The sequence below is a fragment of the Nyctereutes procyonoides genome, unplaced genomic scaffold (genome assembly GCF_905146905.1).
Source record: "Nyctereutes procyonoides isolate TBG_1078 unplaced genomic scaffold, NYPRO_anot_genome, whole genome shotgun sequence".
Lineage (NCBI taxonomy): Eukaryota > Metazoa > Chordata > Mammalia > Carnivora > Canidae > Nyctereutes > Nyctereutes procyonoides.
In genome coordinates this window covers 38,485,540-38,497,131 of record NW_026575134.1, presented here as the reverse complement: position 1 = coordinate 38,497,131, position 11,592 = coordinate 38,485,540, and positions in this window count along the sequence as shown.

Genomic DNA, 11,592 nt, shown 5'->3' with positions numbered 1-11,592 from the left:
GGGAGTAGGTAGGACCAGTCACTTTGGAAATGTGTGCGGCAGGTTCCCAGGGTGCGGGGGCACAGCGATGGAGTCCGCCAGGATCTGCCGGGGAGGAGCACCACTCTGTGTGTGGGTTTGTCCCTACTCGGTGGGGCAGCTGGCTCGGCACTCTTGCAAAACTGTTGTCTTTGCTTCTCAAGGTGGAGCTTGAAGGCCGCAGGTCAGACAGCAGAGAACAGAAGGTGGACTAAGAGTCGGGGAGATCAAGGAACAGGCTGGACACCCCATGAGCTCTAACTGGAGCCCCACAAGGAAAGGCTGGATCCCAGAAGCTCATGGCAGCTTTTGTTGCCTCTGTCACGAAGGATATGGTGGGTGTTTTGCAGGAGCCTGGATCTTTCACCACCAGCTAAACACATACACACCTGGCTCAGCGGGAGGAACCAGCTGCTCCTTCCCGTCGATGAGGTGGGTCAGCAGAGCAGCCACGACAGGTGCGAGCGACACAATGGCTGCTGCTTCCCTTCTGCCCTCCGAATCCCCTCAAGAATCCCCCTCGTGGCCCACCCTAACCAGAAACACATAAGGAAGGGAATTCAGTGTAGATACCACACCTACACCAGGATCAGGCAATCCCGCCCTAGACATTTACCCAAGAGAAATGAATGCATGTGTTCACCGAAAGACATGGGCAAGAGTGGTCATAGCAGCTTTATTCATAAAGCCCCAAACTGGAAACAATTCAGCTCAAAAATGCCCCTTAACAGGCACCTGGGTGGCTCCATTGGGTAAAACGTCCGCCTTTGGATCAGTTCCTGGGATCAAGTCCCGCATCGGGCTCCAAACTCTACAGGGAACCTGCTTCTCCCTCTCTCTCTGCTGGCCCTTCCCCCTGCTTGTGCTTTCTCTCTCTTACTCTCTCTCTCTCTCTCTCTCTCTCTCTGTCAAGTAAATAAATTAAATCTTTAAAAATAAAAAAATTTTTGAAAAAATGCCCATGGATAGGAATATGGATAAATAAATTGTCCCACATTCACACAACGGAATACTGCTTTGCAATAAAAAGAACAAACTATTGGGACACACAACACAGATTAATTTCACAGACATGATGTTGGACAGAAGAGACCGGTCACAAAAGAACATATGGTGTACAATTCTACTTGTGTGAAGCTCAAGGACACGAGAGACCGATTGGTAGTGATGAAAATCAGAGTGATGGTTGATTACCACCAGGACAGGCGAGGTGGGTGAGTCACCAGGAGCATCTGATGGAGCCTTCGGGGTCCCTGGAAGTGTTCTGTGTCTTGATCTTGGCGGTAGTTATTCAGTTCTCTTCATATGTGAAAATTCATTGGGCTAAGCACTTAAGGTTTGTGCCCTCGACTGAAGGTCGAATGAAGCTATACCTTCATTTAAAATGGAATGCAGGGGGGAAAAAATTAAAAAATAAAATAAAATAAAATAAAATGGAATGCAGGGGATCCCTGGGCGGCTCAGCAGTTAAGTGCCTGCCTTCAGGCCAGGGCGTGATCCTGGGGTCCCGGGATCGAGTCCTGCATAGGGCTCCTTGCATGGAGCTTGCTTCCCCCTCTGCTTCTCTCTCTCCCTGTGTCTCTCATGAATAAATTAAAAAAATCTTTTTAAGAAATGGAATGCAGGGGGCACCTGGGTTAAGCATCTGCCTTCAGCTCAGGTCATGACCCCGGGGTCCTGGGATTGAGCCCCGCATCGACCCCCCGCTCAGCCGGGAGCCTGCTTCTTCCTCTCCCCCTCACCCTGCTCATGCTCTCTGTCTCATTCACTCTCTCTATCTCGAATAAATAAATAAAATCTTTAAAAAATAAAATAAAATGGAATGCAGATTCCTGGCCACCCCCAGAGGTAGGTACTTGCCGGTTCTGATGCCGCTCAAGGACCACTCCGGGGAGCACAGCTCTGAGCCTCATTCTTCAGTTTGCTCCCCATTCTGTATAGCTAGTCATCTTTGAATTTATCCTAATACCAGCTCTTTCAAGGACAGAGAACATCCAACTTTAATCCTACTTCTCTGGATTTGAAAAAGCAATTCCTGTTCAAAAAAAGTCACCCCAGGTAGTGGGACTTAATCAAACAACTGTCCTGCCTAGAAAGGGGCAACAGAAGGTGTGTTAACAATCTCTGAAAGTTGAGCTGCTCTTGGTCTTCAGATGTCGGGTAGGTTAATGGTTTCCCACATTCACAGACCATTCCAGGAATGGGAGCTTTCCTGTTTTCACAACACTCTCCCACATCCGGAACACTGCTCAGCCCTCCCCTGGCAGGAACCCGCCAGCACAGCTGCCGTCAGCTGGAGAGGCTGAGTCCCTTAGGGACAGGAGGTCCTCACCCCGAGATGGGGAGGTGTCCTCCCTGCAGAAGCTCTTGAAGTTCACAAGATTCCTGGACACAAATGGCCCGAGCTTCTGCACAAAATCCCAAACGAGAATAATTCCCTTTCTTCCCATTTGAAACCCAGCTGTACCCAGGGAGCAAATGTGCACCTTCATGCCTGTATCCCCTCCGAGCCTCAGTTTCCATCCCGCAGCAGCGCCCGTGGGCCATGCGATGCCACATCCTGATGGAGGGAAGGCAAGAGATAGAATAATCCCGTGAATTTACACAGTTCTCTACAACTGGCCAAAGGAAGCTCTTCCTGTCCCCCTCCCCCAGCTGGAAGGGATGCAGGCAGAGTCCTTTGGGAAAGGTTTGGTTTCAGGGTCCCCAGTGAGACCTGATACCTCCCAGAAGCAAACACAGGGAGGTTACCAGCTGCTCATCAGCATGCACCTGACAGGTACCTGGGCTCAGGGGAAATGACGCCAAATTGACAAATTAAGTGATTAGGCTCCAGCTCAGCACCCAAGCAAGCGAGAGAGGCAGTGGTGGCACAGGGATGCCCAGACTCCACCTCACAGTCAGAGGCCTGAAGCTTCTGGAAGAGCAGACACAGATTAAGTGTCATTTCTGTGCAGTGTCCCCCTGCCCCCAGGGGACAAGTCAGCCCTCCCTTCCATCTACCAAAGCCAGGCAGCCAGGGCAGCGGGAGAGCTGCCTTCCCACACTGCGACTTGGGCAACTCATAGCTGACCTGCCTCACTCCACCCCTTGCTGACAGGCCCAGCCTGTGAGCCATATTAGCATGCACAGGAGAGGCCTGAAGTCAAATCTGGAAACAAAGAGATCCAAAGCAAGCAAAGAGAATCGAGGAATGCCGACAAAGGGGGCTCTGAGAAGCAGGGCGGGCAGATTGATCCAGAAAGGATAGCAGGAGCTAAGTGGTACCCACTGAGCTTTGCACATGGCTCAGTCTACACCCGGTCCTGCTGATGGACAGGGTCTATGGAGGGTATGGATATCTCAGGGCTCAGGGCCGATGCACCTGCAATTCCCTGGGATGGGGGACCTGATGGGTGAAGGGCCCAGGGCTGGGGTTAAACCCATCAAAAAGGAGCTGGGACTGGGGCGGCCTCATGCCTGCAGACAGTGTCCAGGGAAGTTGGACGCTGCCCCTGAGGCTGGACTGGGGGTGCCGGGGACCACCCCTGGGAACACTGGCTTAAAAATACTTTCCAGAAAGACACACAGTCTGGGCTATTTGAGGATGCAGCCCTGAGTCACTTGTCCTGATTCCTCAAGAGAGGAGACTCCAGGAAAAGGGAAAGAACAAAACTGCCTTGGGACTTCTGCTTAAAAGCTTCAGTGTCAGTAAGAAGAGAGCTGCTCCTCTCTCAGCCCTGACAGGAGATCAGATCCGCCCTGGTGGGAAGGGGCAGGGAGCATCAGCAGGAGAGCAAGCAACAACAGCTGAGAGACAGGAGGACACCCTCTCGGGGGTGCATTTGGGAGGCACTGGCCCCCACCAGGTCTGCAGGATTGAGGCCCGGGGGTAAAGGTCATTGTGATGTCTGCCCAGGCCTGTGACAGCCACTCCTCGTCCACAAGCCTCCCTCCAGCTGTGACACACTCTCCCTGTGTGACTGTGAACACGTGCCTCCTCCTCTGATCCCCCTCCTCAACCAGAAAAGAGGAATGAAATTGCTCTGAGCTTTCTCCCACAACAGCAGGAGATTCAGAAACCCCGTGCTCTGAATCTGCGTAGCGCGTCCCTGTGCCCTCTGCCATCAGCACGGCTGCAGGCCCAAGAGCGCTGGCACGAAGCAAGGGCCTCTGGGTGGGAATGGCTGCAGTGCTGAGATGCTGGCATGTGTGCAGGACCAAACAGCGGCCCAGGCAGGGGGGAGAGCCCCTTGTTAGCCCTGGGCCCCAGCACCTCGTGGCTGTCTGTACATCACTGGGAGTACCTGTCACCCTTCATGTATTAAAGTGATCTGAAACTTTGAACAGGCCACACAGCACCTGGGCCTGGCTCCTCCTCACAGAGCCCTCTGCCTCACCCCTGGCCAGCTCCTACTCATCCTTCAGAGCATGGCTCAAATATCCCTTATTTGGATATACAGCGACACTGTCGCTGAGCCCCAGGACGGACACACTGTGGCCGGTACTCTTCCAAAGAATTTATCCTTGCCTCTAACTACACATTTGTGTTGAGGGTGACTTGATTTCTGAGTTTGCCCCCTACCACTCCAGCAGGTAAACATTCACAGCACATAATGGGGGTGGCCGACTTATAGTCACCCGACAACCATTTATGGAGTGATCGCTGGGTGCCAGGGGCCACAGATATAACAGTGACCACAAAGACAAAATTCTCTGGGTCTTGTGGAGTTGAAATTGTAGTAAAAAGAGACAGCTGTGGGCATCTGGGGGGCTCAGCTGGTGAAGCGGCTGCTTTCAGCTCAGGTCATGATCCAGGGTCCTGGGATCGAGCCCCCGCCTTGCTCAGCAGGAAGTCTGCTTCTCCCTCTCCCTCTGCCTGCTGCTCCCGCTGCTTGTGCTCTCTCTCTCTCTCTCTCTGGGATAAATAAATAAATAAATAAATAAATAAATAAATAAATATTTTAAAGATTTTTTTTAAAAGATTTTATTTATTTATTTATTCGTGAGACACAGAGAGAGAGAGAGAGAGGCAGAGACATGGGCAGAAGGAGAAGTAGGCTCCACACAGGGAGCCCAACACGGGACTTGATCCCGGGACTCCAAGATCAGGCCCTGGGCTGAAGGCGGCGCTAACCGCCAAACCACCCGGGCTGCATGTATAAAATCTTTCTTAAAAAGCCAATAACCAGGGATCCCTGGGTGGCGCAGCGGTTTAGCGCCTGCCTTTGGCCCAGGGCGCGATCCTGGAGACCCGGGATCGAATCCCATGTCGGGCTCCCAGTGCATGGAGCCTGCTTCTCCCTCTGCCTGTGTCTCTGCCTCTCTCTCTCTCTCTCTCTCTCTCTGTGACTATCATAAATAAATTTAAAAAAAAGAACTTATAAAAAAAAGCCAATAAACAATAAAGCTAATTAATAGATAACTTACATAGCATGTTGGCAAGTTAGGAGTGCTGCGGAAGATGGAGGAAGTAGAGCGGATGTGGGGGTGCCAGGTGGGAGCACGAAGTGCAGGATTAAGCAGGAGGCCTCACCACAAAGGAGGGCACCTGAGAGGCCTTGGGGGAAGCAACGACTTGGCAGAGGGTGGCCAGTCGCTGCCACATCTCCAGCCTCTGGCCCCCTGCTTAGCACCCAGTAGTCATCCAGGAAATTACTGAACAGAATAGATGGGTAAGTGGATGGACAGTCCTTGTTTAGCTGGATTTTTTCTTAAGACTTCCATTTATTTATTTGAGAGAGAGAAAGACAGCACAAGCAGGGGGAGGGGCAGAGGGAGAAGCAGATGTCCCCCTGAGCAGGGGGTCCAATGAGGGGCTTGAACCCAAGACCCTGGGATAGTGACCTGAGCTGAAGGCAGATGCTTAACCAACTGAGCCACCCAGGCGTCCCTGTTTAGCTCTGTTCCATGCCCAGCCAAGACACTGTCATTGGGACCTAGGGGACCGTGGAGGCCATTGTGGGGGACCCCTCCACCCACATCTCTTCCCCCTGCCACTGCTCAGCAGTCATGTGACTCAGGGTCGGCTCTCACCTGCAGGGCCACCCTGATGAGTCCAGGACCAGGGATGTGGGGTCATGCTCCTCATCAGAGACAACTCGGGATCTCGACTTCAGTCTATCATCCTTGGGGTGCCAATCACCGAGCTCAAGAGGGGGTTGACCTAAGGCACCCCAGAGAGAAGGGAAGGACTTTTCCCCCACAACGGGGGAAAGTTCACTTTCTCCGGGAGATGGAGAAGCAGTTATGCTCAAGTCATTTGGGGTTGAGTTTTCCAAATACTCAATACTGCTGGGGGTTGCTTCCACCCCCACTGTGCTGCCTGGACCCCTCACCAGGCACCTGGTCCCTTTTTGCCAAGGTCATGGAGGAGTCTCCCTGGTATCCTGTCTTCCGTGTCCTTGAGCTCAGGGTAGCTACTGAGATACATCTTGTCCAAAACCCTGCCTCTGCAGCCACGACCAGCTGCCGCCCACAGGAGGGAGAGGATAAAATCTTGATTTCCACCGAAGGGAGATGGAGGGAGGGTCGCCAAGGTCCCACCTGGGCTGGGGGAGAGGCCACAGGTCCCTCCGGCTCAGCCCCTCCCACCTGGGGCCCAAGAATACTGGCACTCGCTCCACCTGCCCCCTGGCTACTTCTCATTTCTTAGGTGGGTCCTGCCTCAGGCAGAAAATTCCTCTTTTTTTAATTTTAAATTCTAAATTATTAAAGAGGTCATATATGCCTTGGGTTTTAAGAAACAAAATAGCACAAAAGGTTATGTAGTAAAAAGTTAAGTCTGCCGTGACCTGGGGCAGGCTGGCTGCCGTGGGCCCAGAGGCGGGGCGGGCGGTATTACTCACGGCCACAGGCCCCTCTAATGACTCTGAGATGCGAGGACGGTCCTGCGGCTGGACCCTGCCGCAGCACCAGCCCTGCCCTCTCACCCCCAGCACAGTCATTCCAGTACAAAATTCTGGCAGCTTCCGTTGCCTGTGTTATATCCTTCCAGAGGTGGCCTCTGCCTGCCTCGGTGCGCAGACAGTTACATACATTCCACCCCACAGGGTTGGACGCAGTGCTAATACACCAGTGCATCTTTCTGCCCCTTACCTTGCTGAGACTTAGTATCTTTGCTAAGTTATTGTTCCTTATAAGAACATGTAAATCTGGGCACCTGAGTGGTGGCTCAGCGGTTGAGCATCTGCTTTTGGCTCCGGGTGTGATCTCAGGGTCCTGGGATCGAGTCCCACATCAGGCTCCCTGCATGGAGCCTGCTTCTCCCTCTGCCTGTGTCTCTGCCTCTCTCTCTCTGTGTGTCTCTCATGAATAAATACATTTTAAAAATTTAAAAAAAAAACACATAAACTTCTTTCATTCTTTTTTTCTTTCAAGTAGGCCCCCCCACCTGGGTGGCTCAGTAGGCTGAATGGCTGCGTTTGGCTCAGGTCATGATCTTGGGCGCTGGGATCAAGCCCTGTGTGTCGGGCTCCCTGCTCAGCTGGGAGTCTGCTTCTCCTCCCTCTGCCCCTTTCCCCTCCATGCTCTGTCTTGAATAAATAAAATCTAAAAAAGAAAAAAAAAAGTAGGCTCCACACCCAACATAGGGCTTGAACTCGTACCCTGAGATCGAGAGTCCCAAGCTCTACTGACTGAGCCAGCCAGCCACCCCTTCATTCTTTTTGATGACTGCATATGTATGTACCAAAATGTATGTAGCTCCGGGTGCCTGGGGGGGCTCAGTTGGTTAAGTGTCCAACTCTTGGTTTCAGCTCAGGTCATGATCCAGAGTTGTGAGATTGAGTTCTGCATCAGGCTCAGCACTCAGTGTGGAGTCCGTTTGAGATTCCCCCTCCTCCTTCTCCCCCCACTGCTCCTACCACCACTCATGTTCTCTCTCTCTAATAAAATTAAAAAACTGTAAATGTATGTAGCTAATCTCCTATTGACAATATATACTACAAACTACAAGGCTGCATTGACTATCAATCTACAGATGTCTTTGTGCACATTTTAGGAGTTCCCGAAGGATAATTTCCTAAAAAGTAAATTTGGTGGGGAGCACCTAGTTGGCTTAGCCCATTCAGCATCTTGATTTCAGCCCAGATCATGATCTTGGGGGTCCTGGGATCAAATCCCTAGTCCAGCTCCATGCTGAGTATGGCGCCTGCTTGAGATTCTCTCTCTCCTTCTCCCTTGACCCCTCCCTACTTCTCTCTCTCTCTCTCTCTCTCTCTCTCTCCAAAAAAAGTAAATTTGGGGGTCAACAAGCATATTCATTTTCAATTTAATAGCTTCTATCAAATTGTCCTCCAAAATGGTCAGACCAATGAACACTCTCTTCCATAATGAATGAATGCCTACTGTCCCCACCCTGGAGAGGCAAGAAAGTCACAGGCCCACTTTGGAGGGCGTGGAGTAGGGAGCACTAGCCTGTCATAGCACCATCGTCATTAACAAGACCGAGGACCAAAGTGGTAAGAGGAAGGACTTTGGGGTCAAACAGAACAAGACTTGAGTCGAGGCTCTCTTACTTACCTGCTATGTGCTTCAACCAAATGCCTTACCCCACGGACCACAGTTTCCCAACATATAAAGTAGAAATTAAAAATCAGATGGCTCAGGTGGTTAAGTGTCCAACTCTTGATCTCAACTCAGGTCACGATCTCAGGGTTGTGAGGTCGAGCCCCACATTGGGCTCTGCACTGGACATGGAGCCTGCTTAAGGCTCTCCTTCTGCCCTGCCTTCTGCTCACATGCTCTCTCTTAAAAAAATGTTTAAAGAAATTAAAAATCATATGCATTTCACAGGGTCATTATAAAGAGTCAATAATAAAGGGTCAGTTCTGGAGATCCACTGTACAACAGTGTCTATAGATAATAACACCGCAGTATACCATTAGAAATCTAAGAAGGTAAATCTCATGGTAAATGTCCTTACCACAATAGAATAAAAAGAACTGGTTCATGTATATACTTTGACCCCAAAATGGAAAAAGAAAAAAGAGCCAATAGAGATCATATATATACAAAGCTGCTTATGCAGTGCCTGGCACGCAGTGGGAGCTTAATAATGAGAATTAATTTTTGTAGTAGGCAGCTCTTGGAATCTGAGTGCCCTCTTTGTCCATGAAGGGCTTTGATCTGGATTTGGCTCAGGCAAGCCCCCGAAGAAGCACCAAGCACAGGCGCAGGGGACAGGGAGGGGACGCAGGGTTGGTCTCAAGGCTGAGGGGGTGGGGGAGGGGCTGGCGGAGTCCAGAGAAGCCACCTGGCTGGGACTGGTTCAGGCCTCAGGAAAGGTGGTAGCATTTGCTTCAACGTGGATGGAACTGGAGGGTATTATGCTGAGTGAAGTAAGTCAATCGGAGAAGGACAAACAGTGTATGTTCTCACTCATTTGGGGAATATGAATAATAGTGAAGGGGAATATAAGGGAAGGGAGAAGAAATGTGTGGGAGATATCAGAAAGGGACACAGAACATAAAGACTCCTAACTCTGGGAAATGAACTAGGGGTGGTGGAAGGGGAGGAGGGCGGGGGGTGGGGGTGAATGGGTGACGGGCACGGAGGGGGACACTTGACGGGATGAGCACTGGGTGTTATTCTGTATGTTGGTAAATTGAACACCAATAAAAATTAATTTATAAAAAAAAAAAAAGGAAAGGTGGTAGCTGAAAGGGCAGGTGGTGTGGAGGAAGAACAATGGAATAGGAGGTCAAGTTAGACTGTGGCATAAGATAATTCAGTTTTTCCTAAAAGGAAGGGGGGTGGTGCAAGATGATCTTGAGGGATTTTTTTTATACTATTAATTCCTTTTTATCTTATTGTACATTGAAAAATATAACCAACACATTAACAGATGATTCCAAGGGGACTCTCGCTTAGGATAATGCTGGAGTAGGCGTTCAAATGTTTAAGAAGTGAGTTGATTTACATTTAAAGATTAAGTAAATCACAGTACATGATGTGTGAGCCACAGTTAGCCCCGAATCATCATGGTGATCCATGAATGACTGAAGTTCTTGAAACACTGGCACACAACGCCAGTTAGGGAATTTAGCACAAGTTCTGGAAGCAGACAGCCAGCAATCCAAACCCAGCTCCGCTTTCTTACCCTGGAGGCACGTGGGCTAACCCCACTAGATGGCAGATTCCTAATCTGTAGAGTGGGGATAATATTAGTTTTTACCCACAGGATCATCGTGAGGATTCAATGCAATTGCACGCGTAACACACCTCGCGGCCTGGTGTGTAGTAAACACCTAACAAATGGGGGTCACTGTAATTATTAAACACCTAACAAGAGAGATCAGTTCTAATTACTGTAATGGATGTAGGCTGAAGAGTTTTGACTTTCTTTATAAGCAATAATAGCGGTTTTGTTTTTATAGAATGCATCCTGTTGTGAAAATAACATCTCAACAACATTAACAAAGAAGATTCTTAAGCAGAAAGGAAAACCACTCATTCTCCCACCCTTAAATAATTTTCGTTTTTGCATATTCTCTACCAGACTTTGTCAACATGAATACTGACTGTTCATGGTTGCAATCACAGTGTTCATGCAAATTTCGTATCCTGTTTTTTTCTCAACAAACATGATGTTATAAACATTTTCCATGCTTCTGCATATTCTCTATAATTATCATTTTTGTGGCTGCATAATATTGCATTGACTGAATGAGCCATGGTTTTCTTAACCATCTCCCTGCCTAGAAAAATGTAGGAGGATAAGGCCCGTGGCATGCCAAGAGCTTTCTTCATCTATTGAATTATGCTCTTAAGATCAATTCCCAGAAGTGAGATTAATGGGTCAAAAGGTAATAATATTTTTGAGGCTCTTGTTACATTTTACTAGATTGTTTTGCAGAGTTTTGCATATTGCTTCCAGAGACGTAGGAACACAGACTTCATCCAACCTTGCCAGCACTGGGTGATGGTGTTTATGAATTCTGCTAATTTAATAAGTATGAAACGCTATCCTGAGACTGCCTTCATTTCCATCTCTTTGATCACGAACAGGTTGAACTATTTTTTCCAAGTATTTGTTTACTCTTCTTATCCTCTTGGGTGAAGGAGTTGTCCACATCCTTCACCTGTTTATCTATTGAAGTCTTAGGGTTTTTCTTACCAATCTGAGTGCTTCAGAGCTCGTGGACATTAATCATTTGCTGGCCAGATTTGGCCAAGGGAGGCTTCTGAGCAGGAGGTAATAGGATCAAAACCACACCTTGGGGAACTAACATTGGGATTAACTAAAGTGGGGGGCTAAGAGACAGAGAAATGTGTCAGTAGGCGACTGTGCTCAACCCCAAAACAGGAGCCAGAACAGTACAGTGGAGGGTACTGGGAATGGGCAAGAGGGTCCATGTCTCCTGTACTAGAGCTTGCAGCTCTCTGCCCTGCCTCCCATAATGCTCTTCACACATATACACTCTCCCTTGCAAAATCAGTGGTTTCAGCCCACAGAATTTAAGGGGAAAGGAATTGTTCGGCCCTGTCCATTCACGACAGAAATGAGAAAAGTGCTGCCTGTAGAGAACTGCATGGGGAAGTAATACCGCCCTTCCTCTTCTGGTGCCTCCCAGAAAGAGGGGAGGGGTTGGA